Here is a 9744-nt window from a genome sequence, read left to right as displayed (position 1 = left end):
TGTTGCTGTGTGTTCATCTTTGTCACGGGCACCTCCCCTAATAGAGTGTTCATTCGGCACGCTTGCACTAACATCCAGGGAGCTCCGCTGATTGATACAAACGGAGGATCTGGCATGATATCTATAGGGGACCAAAGCCCAAGATCACTGCTCTGGCTAGGAGTTTTGCTTGAATAAAATCTTCAGAATCCGGCATGAATCTCATCTGGCAGGATTGAGCTCCGCGTCGGGTGACTTTACATCCCGTTTTGGCCAGGACAGTCCCCTTTTTCTAAGCCCTGTCCTGGTCGATGCGACTCTTTTGTCAAAACTGGGCATTTTTCCCCGTTTGCTCTTGCCAATTGATCATCTGTTGGCAAGAGCAAACGGGACAAATGCCCGGTTTTGCCAAAAAAGTGGGGTGCGACCCCTAGCGGGGCATGGAGAAACGTGCGGGGGGAGGGTGCGAGCGGCAAAGCCAGCCCTGCATGGGAGGGAGGGCTCAGCAGAGGGGCTCAGGCCAAGCCAGCCCCACACGGGGTGGGTGGCAGGGATTCTTGACCTGGCCCTGCGTGTGGGGAGTAGAGGGAAGCCTCAGGCCATCCCTGTGCGGGCGAGTGGCAGGGGGGACTCGAGCCCGTCCCACGCTTGGGAGGGTAGAAGGGGGCCTCGGGCCAGCCCCATGTGGTGTCCTGTTTTCCCTTTGGGAAAATATGGTCATCCTAGCCCATGGTATGTGCACAACTTCCTCTAGGCCAGATTCTCAGTTTCTCAACCAGCCGTTGGATGTCTACGGGCGGCTACTAGCTCTTGGCAGGGGGTTGGGATGAAATTCATCCCTAGGCAAAAGGCTTATGCACCATTTAAGTCTCATTTCAGCCTTCAAAATAGGGCAGAGGTGAGTCTGACCCCCCTCTCCGCTAGCTGGAGGCCCCATCCTACGGTACACCTTCACCCGCCAAAGATCTGTACGACTAGCAACTTGCTTCTGCGATTGACAAAGGCGGGTAAGAATCGTGAGCCCCAGTTTTCCAGTGGGGAGACTGCGGCACGGCTGACTTGAAGTGACTTCTCCGGGGACAGTGTCAGGTTCCTGGCTGGCTGATTCCCAGCCCCGGGATCACAGATGCCCCAGCACAGTTTTACGGGTCTAGCTAGTTGTAAAAAAAAATCCACCCACCTCCAACTGAAAGACAGCCAAGGCTGAGTGGAAAGGGGAGCTCTGGTTAACAGGACACAGCAGCGCAGTGGAAGGCAGGAAGGATACTGCATCCACAGGCCCAGTCTAAATAGTCCAGGTGGCATGTGGATAAGAACCTGCTTCAGATGTCATCACTGATGAGGAGCTCGGGGCGATAGTGGCTTGAAAGAAGCCCGTCCCCAGCCGCTGAGCACTGACTCAGAACAGATGGAGCTGCTGAGCGGCACCACTTGTGTAACGCCCTCGGACAGCCCCACCCCGGCTGGGGTCTCCCTCCGCGCTGAACAAGGCAGCACAACCGCAGGCTTCGGCAGCTCTCCTGGCAGGGCGGACGAAGCTCTTCGACAAGCTACTTCGCCAGTGCGCTTCCTGAGACGGGAGCGTGACAGGGCAAAAGAGAGAGAGAAAATGCAAAAGCCCCACGACCACAATCATATCCTGCCCGGATCCCTTGGCGTGAGCCGTTTCCTCCTGCCCGCCGCACCTCAGAGGGTGCCCATGTGCCACAGAGCACAGGAAACCGGACGCGCTTAGGACAGGGCAGTTGAGACACAAGATGCCTTTGCTGCTCTCTTCCTGTTCCCCAGCTTTGCCACTGCTTTGCTGGGTGACCTTGGGCAAGTCCTGGCCCCTCTGAGTGCCTCAGTTTCCCCATCTCTACAATAGTGACAATGATACTGACCTCTTTGGTAAAACACTGAGCTCCGCACTTCCAGAAGGGGCTCATTTTTGGTCTGAAGACATCCTGAGAGGGAGAATTCCTTCACCACCATAGAAGATCCTCTTTTGGAGCTCTGAAAAGGGGCAGTTCAGTTCTTTTCTCCTCGGGACGTTGATTCCCTACGTCTGCCAGCTCAGAACAGCGCTTTGTATCCCTCCGACGCCGCTCTGAGCCCTCAAATCGCTGCGTGCAGCCGGACGCTCAGCTGTCTGGTTTTAACAACTCTCGGCAATGATCTGAAATTTCCTCTGGGGGGGTTTTATGGGCATCATGAGATCGTAAAAGTCATGCAATAAATCTAAAGCGGAACATCATCTTCATTCCAGCCAGTTTTACCCTTAACGATCTTGGCCGGTTTTTTCTCGGTTGGGACATGCTGGATTTATTGATTTATTTATGTGGCTGGTATGGGGGTGAAATGGGAGGGACAAGTTCCCCTACCCGTTGAATTCATCTCTAATTCTGCCCTTTCCTGTGGGACTGAATCCCATCACATTGCAGGCAGGGCTGTACTGTTCATTCTTCAGATCCTGGAGAAGAGTGAATGCCTAAGATGTCCATGTAGCTATAGACCTGGTATGGAACGGGGACATCCATTCCATGACGCTATCCTTAGCATGCATCTTGCCTGTCTAGCTACGCTTATTACGATTTTTTTAACAATAACATTGGTTTCTGGCCCTTTTCCTTGCCAAGAGCCAACAGAAACCAACGTCCAGGTGTGATTTACTCTTCCCTGCTGGGAATCTGGTCAGAGATGTTAGAGAGGGAAAAGATCCACTGACTCAGACCTATCCCCTGGTAGGGGGCAGGAGATATGTGGCGCAATACAGGATTGTTCCCTGTGCTGACTATTTATCGGGGTCTTGTCCAGTCAAGCTTCAGGCAGCCCAAGCGCTGGGGCTTTCACTCCTTCCGTTTCATTTCTGTTTGCATCAATGAGGTTTGCAGAAACTGATACGGAGAGGGAGCGATCGCAGAGTTGCAAGCGTAGATACAAGGTTATCCATATAGCTACTGACTTATACACACATCTGCAGGCTTCTACCTTTAGATACAGACTTATCTGGCCTTTGACAGACATGCACAGGCTTATGCTTAGAGATACAGACAGATCCGGGCATTTGCAGACACCTACAAGCCTATCAGGACCATAACCTTTTGACGTCTCTCTTTAGGGGCACTGTATCTCGGGAACCACTTATTCAAACAGCCCCGGTTTTGGATTGCTCCCCCTTCCCTGGGCTCTGATGCCGCCCAGTGCTTTCCAAGACCACCTGAGTCAGAATGTGGATGCGAGAGGACTTCGAAAAGGCGGCTGTTCAAGCCGTGAGCCCCTCTCAACTTTATCTGGAATGAGCCGAGCGAATCATAGAATATCAGATATCAGGGTTGGAAGGGACCTCAGAAGGTCATCTAGTCCAACCCCCTGCTCAAAGGGGGACCAATCCCCAGACAGAATTTACCCCAGTTCCCTAAATGGCCCCCTCAAGGATTGAACTCCCAACCCTGGGTTTAGCAGGCCAATGCTCAAACCACTGAGCTATCCCTCCCCCCTGGGATTTGTTAATGCTCTGCTGTAACAAAGCTCTGCGCACATGGACTGTGTGTTTGTGCTGGCTGGGTGTCTTTGAGCGTGGCGCGAAGAAGTGCCGGAGGAACTGGGATCTGAGCGGATCTTCTGTTCTTTTAAAAGGTTGGATCTGGATCAAACCCTGAACCACGGAGAGGAATGGATGGTGTCGTGGTTAAGGAACCATCCTTGGGCTCTGGGATCATTTCCTGGCTGTGCCACTGGTTCCCCGGTGAGACCCTTAACCTCTCTGGGCCTCATCTATAAAATGGGGATACTTGACTTCCTTTATCTGACTCCTCTATTGAGTTGATAATCTCTTCGGGACAAGGGCTGCCCTGGGATTCCTGCAGCAATAGCGCCCCTAGCTACTTTAAGACAAGTGCTAAGAACCATGTGGAGCTGGATCATCTCTGATGGTGGAAGCCCCACTGAGGAGCAGAGGGGCCCTTAGAGCGTCAGGATCCTTCTGGAATAGTCAGGATTTGTGGTACAGCAAGTGTCTAGAGGCCTCAGCTGAGGTGAGGATCGTCTTGCGCTAGATGCTGTACAAACATGGGGTGGATGACTTCTACCGCTATAACTTCCCATACAGGAGTAGCTAGTCTGGTATAAAGCACCTTTTATGCTGGTACAACTGCGTCCACACTAGTGAGGATTGTACCGCTTCAGTTATAGCCAAAGGGATAAAAGGTGTGTGTACAGACAAGGCCCCAAAATAACTTGAACTCCAAAGAATGGAGGAAGGAAACAGAGGGGAAGTGATTTGCCCAAGGTCCTATGGCAGGGTCGTAGCTAGGAATAATGCCCAGGTCTCCTGGGCCCCAGGGCAGTGCCTTGTCCACTGGCCCGTGCTGACAATGGGAGCAGCAGGGAAGCTGGTGAACTTCATAATTGTCTGTCTTCCTCTGCTTCCTGGCCAGGAGGGCTGATCTCACAGCAGGAGGGGGCGTGTGCCTGTGAATTTATCCTCGCTGGGGATGGTAAATCAGGAATGAATTAGCACGTGGTGACGTCAGAGGAACACATGCTGCTGTGCTTTTTCTCCTCTCCTAATGAGCTGTTCGGGTGGTTTTTTTTCCCCTTTTCTCTTTTAACAAAAGTTTTCCCGACACAAGAATTGGCTGGAAAGTTTTTTGGTAAGAACTTCGATGAGAGATTGATTGATTTCTGGGCCTCCACTGCTTCTGATGTGCAGCGTTGCTGTGGGCTGGTAACAAGGCGTCCACCCCAGAGGTGGCCGAAGTGTATAGTTTGTAAAGCAGTTGAGGATCCTCGTGGACACTGTTTTCTCAGGGGGGAACGGGGAGGCTTGGGTTAAAGGGCATAGGGATGCAATGTCTTTGCCCCTCAGCATGTGTTCATGTGTGTCCTCCCTGTGTGTGTTGCCATGTGCAGGTGACACAGAGCAAAGGACATCTGGATCCAGGATATTGGATTTCCAGAGCCTTCCCAGTCTGGCTGCCGGCATTGTAAAATCCTTGACTAAAACAGCTGTTTAAATGCTCCTAATATCAATTCTTTCCTCTTCTAATTCCTGGAGGATTACAGCGCTGGGAGGAGCTGGCAGGGAGCCGGAAGAGGAGCCGGGGTGATTTTGCATATAGATTTAAACAGGGGGAAGGGAAGCTTTTCTAAACAATTAAACTTCTGAAAAGACTGAAATGGCTGCTAAGTTGCATCTGATGGGACAATACACAACCCTCTATAGAGACGGCAGCCAGACCCATCAGTCTGGGCTACTCAGTGCCATCCACCCAGACACATTCCCCCCCAGCCCCCTGCAGCTCCCCCAGCCTTGCACATCCTTAACTCCCCATTTCCTCTGGCTCAAGCCAGGTGGACTCTTGGGAGCTCCCCTGGGCCTGGTCCACACTGGGGGAAGGGGGCTGTGCAGATCCACTGCCTTGTTCCCAGAGTGGCCTCTCCCTGTTTAGCTGATGCAGGGAGATGATTTGAGTATCACCTCCCCAGTAAATCCAGCGCAGTGGCAGGAGATTTGGGTGCCCGGCAGATCTGGGGACATGGCAGTGGGAGGGGATTTCGGGACACAGCAGTTTAGAGAGGGGTTATTGATTGGTATTTTGGGGGAGGGGTAGCTCAGTGGTTTGAGCATTGGCCTGCTAAACCCAGGGTTGTGAGTTCAATCCTTGAGGGGGCCACTTGGGGATCTGGGGCAAAATCAGTACTTGGTCCTGCTAGTGAAGGCAGGGGGCTGGACTCAATGACCTTTCAGCCCAAGGGGATGGGATATCTCCATTAACTTCATTTTAGTCGTTTCTAGCCCTAGAGGCACTTCTACGCTGCAATCGAAGGCAGGGTGGCAGCTGGCTTGGGTCAGCTGACTTGGATTGGCGGGACTAAAAATTGCAGTGTAGACGTATCCTAGGAGTCCTAGGGTACATCTACACTACAGCGGGGAGTCGATTTAAGATACGCAAATTCAGCTACGTGAATAGCGTAGCTGAATTCGACGTATTACAGCCGACTTACCCCGTTGTGAGGACGGCGGCAAAATCGACTTCTGCCGCTTTTTGTCGGCGGCGCTTACTACCACCTCCGCTGGTGGAGTTAGAGCGCCGATTCGGGGATCGATTGTCGCGTCCCGACGGGACGCGATAAATCGATCCCCGAGAGGTCGATTTCTACCCGCCGATTCAGGCGGGTAGTATAGACCAGGCCCTAGTCATGGACCCGGGAGCCCATCGTGCTTGGAGCTGTACAAACACAGAACAAAGAACAGGAGTACTTGTGGCACCTTAGAGAGTAACAAATTTATTTGAGCATAAGCTTTCGTGGGCTACAGCCCACTTCTTCGGATGCAGAACAAAGATCCCTGATGCCTGTTGATATTAAGAAATGTCGTCTCACGGTCACGCCCAGCTTCTGTTGAATAGCACTGGACTCCAATGAAGTCAAGGACACTTGCTTGTGGAGTAAGGGGCGGAGTATGGGATTCAGAATCTGGCCTGCTGGAAACTCAGAGCCTCTGAAAATCAGGCCTCAGATAGCCAGAGATGCGAGCGGCCCCCTGCAGTTATTCCAGCGGATAAACAGGGTTGTTTTTGAGACAGCCAGTGCTGTGGACGCACATATTAGGAAGAAAGCCATGGGGAGCAGCCTCCTCTCCCTTTGAGATTCAGGGTGGGAAGGAGAAGTCAGTGCCCGTCAAAGGGTTCCATAATCTCGAATCCTCTGGCCTGGAGGAGTGGAGGGAGAAAAGCACATTTCTCCTTTTGCTCCTTAACCTTCCGCAGCATCGATGTCGTATGGGACGCTGAGCTGATGGGTACGACGGGAAGTTCCAGCGGAGATGGGGGGCGAAATCTGGTCACGTCAGTATAGACAGCCTGATTAGAACTGGGGCTGCACCACCGAACATGCAAGGCCCTGCCATTCCAGCCAGAGAGCACCCGTGGAGCTCAGTAAATAGCAGGGTATTATAATTGCTGGTGAGGGGACATGACCACCCACGATGGCAGGGGCAGAGGAGGCAGTGGGAGACTGTTTCTTGGAAAGATGGATACCCCAGAGTGAGGACGAGACCAGAGCCTCTTGCTGGTGAGTGTTGGATGAAGCAAACCAGCAATCAGTGCCACTAAACTGGAGTCTCTTCTTCCGCCTCCATCTTCTCTCACCCTGGTGTTTTCAAGGGTACATTGCAGGTGCTCTTCCCAGCTTTCTTCAGTTAGCATTAGATGCAGGCTCTTATGAGCACTAAGGGCTGACGAGAGCTGGGGGGGAAATTCACACACTTTTTTCCTGGTGAAAAATGCAGATTCTGCAACACCGAAACCTCCCTCGAACATGCGTCAATTTCACCAAATTTTTCATTTAGAAAAAAATGTGGGGTTTTTTGTTTTTTTTTAAATTCTGAATCCAAAGGGCCATTTTCAAAATAAAACATTTTCCTTTGGGGGTTTGAAAGGCCTTTAAAAAAATGGAAGTACATTTTGAAATGAAATCAGAAACTTTTAAAAATGCTCACAAAGCAATGAAAACGAAATCTGTTTTGGTTTTTCAATTCACTGGAAATTTGGAAATGTTTCAGTCCAGCCCAAAACTCTTTTGCCAGATGCTGGGAATGAGCAACCGGGGATGGATCACTCGATGATTCCCTGTTCTGTTCATTCCCCCTGGGGCACCAGGCATTGGCCACTGTCGGTAGACAGGATACTGGGCTAGATGGACCTTTGGTCTGACCCAGTAGGGCCGTTCTTATGTTCTTATGTTAGAATCATAGAATCTCAGGGTTGGAAGAGACCTCAGGAGGTCATCTAGTCCAACCCCCTGCTCAAAGCAGGACCAATCCCCAACTAAATCATCCCAGCCAGGGCTTTGTCAAGCCTGACCTTAAAAACCTCTAAGGAAGGAGATTCCACCACCTCCCTAGGTAACCCATTCCAGTGCTTCACCACCCTCCTAGTGAAAAAGTGTTTCCTAATATCCAACCGAAACCTCCCCCACTGCAATTTGAGACCATTGCTCCTTGTTCGGTCCTTGTTCTTGTTCTTCCGTTGTTGACATTTTTGGAATTGCCAGTGAACTGAAAAAGCCATTTGTTGCTCAGATCTGGTGCTGAGCACTTCTGAAAAATCTGGCACTGACTGTGAGCTCTGGAAAAGATGCTGCCGGGGTCCTGATCCAACCAGAGAGACAGTCATTGACTTCAAGCCCTAACCCTACAAGATGCTAATTTTCTTGTCTAAACTTTTCTGAGTGGCTGTCACAATATTTCCACCTCTGATGAAGAGAACAGACTTCCAGCCCGGAGGGGGCTAGCAAGAAGGATAGCAATTGCTGGTTATGTTATAGTTGGGGAAAGGGGAAAAAACATCGGCGTGACGAATATCTGGTGTTCTGTATCTATTCAGTGTGATCTCCAAGGTGAGTTAAATTCAGAGCTCTAATGAGAAGAGCGAATGTAACAGGCTGTGATGTGGAAATAAATAGCGTGGTGAGAACCCTCCTGATCAGTGTATTTTTGGGGCTGTTATCCCAGTCAGATCAGTGATCCCTGGCCACCGTCCCCTGCATACTGTGTTCCCGCTGGGAATGGAAAATATTGACAGGCACTTCTCTGGGATAGCTGCCAAGGAAGAAGAGCGCCGTGTAGCTTGAAAGCTTGTCTCTTTCACCAACAGAAGTTGGTCCACCTTGTCTCGCTAATATCCTGGGACTCGATATGGCCACAACAACACTGGTCACTACAGGGAAAGATCCAGGGATTTCCTTAACAGGTGGTCCAGGTCTACCACTGGGAAACATTATATTGAAGGACAGTCTCTTGATTGCAAGCGTATTTGGGGTGGGCATGGCCTGGCACAGGGAGGAATGGATAGGGTGGGCATGGCTGGCACTGGGATGAGTGTATGAGGTGGGCATGGATTGGCGTGAATGATCTGCAGGGCAGAGGGTGGATGTCCCTGAGGCAGGACTGGATTTTTCAGGTTTCTTGAGCATTCTAAAAATAAATAAATAACCACAGCCGAGAAGAAAACCTGACCGTATAAAAGTGTTAAAAGCAACATCCTCTCTGCATGGCCTGCAGCTGCACTTAATGGATCCCAATACGCGTGGCACAGAGCTTGGACGGGCACTCCAGGAACCTCTGCCGGGGAGACAAACAAAAACGAAACATCATGTTGACCTCAGACATTTCTCCCAGGATTCTTCCCCCAGCCTCACCCCTCCTTTCATTTCAGAGCAAACTTCCTACCAGGTCACATTCACTTTAGCCTGAAATGAGTTTGACTTTCTGTTCAGAAGGGGAGCGCTGCTCTGGTGATCAGCTCTGTCTTTGAAGCACTGTGCCTCTGATTCCCACTGTCACTTACATTTTACACACCGTGTCCTTCAATGGAGTCGCTCCTGATTACACCGGTGTAAATTATCCGAGGGGGAGCCGTGTTAGTCTGAATCTGTAAAAAGCAACAGAGGGTCCTGTGGCACCTTTAAGACTAACAGAAGTATTGGAGCATAAGCTTTCGTAAATGAGACCCGAATCAGGCCCACGGATGTGTGGGGAGCCGTTTTCCTGCCCCTTGTATTAAATCTCAGAGTGATTTTTTTTTTCAACAATAGCTGAAGTTTTTTTCCTTCTACCTTCCAAATGAACATTTTAAAAAGGTGCTGTCAAGGAATTTTAGGCTCAACATTTCAATCTTCTTGCCGTTACAAAAGCTGATATGAATAGAAAATGCTTCTGATTCTGATTGTTTATTTTTTGATTCTGACTTCTGAGTTTTATTTTTAAAATTTCAGTAAGAA

This window comes from Trachemys scripta, chromosome 23, assembly GCF_013100865.1.
Source record: "Trachemys scripta elegans isolate TJP31775 chromosome 23, CAS_Tse_1.0, whole genome shotgun sequence".
Classification (NCBI taxonomy): Eukaryota; Metazoa; Chordata; order Testudines; family Emydidae; genus Trachemys; species Trachemys scripta.
Note: the sequence above shows the minus strand (reverse complement) of the source record.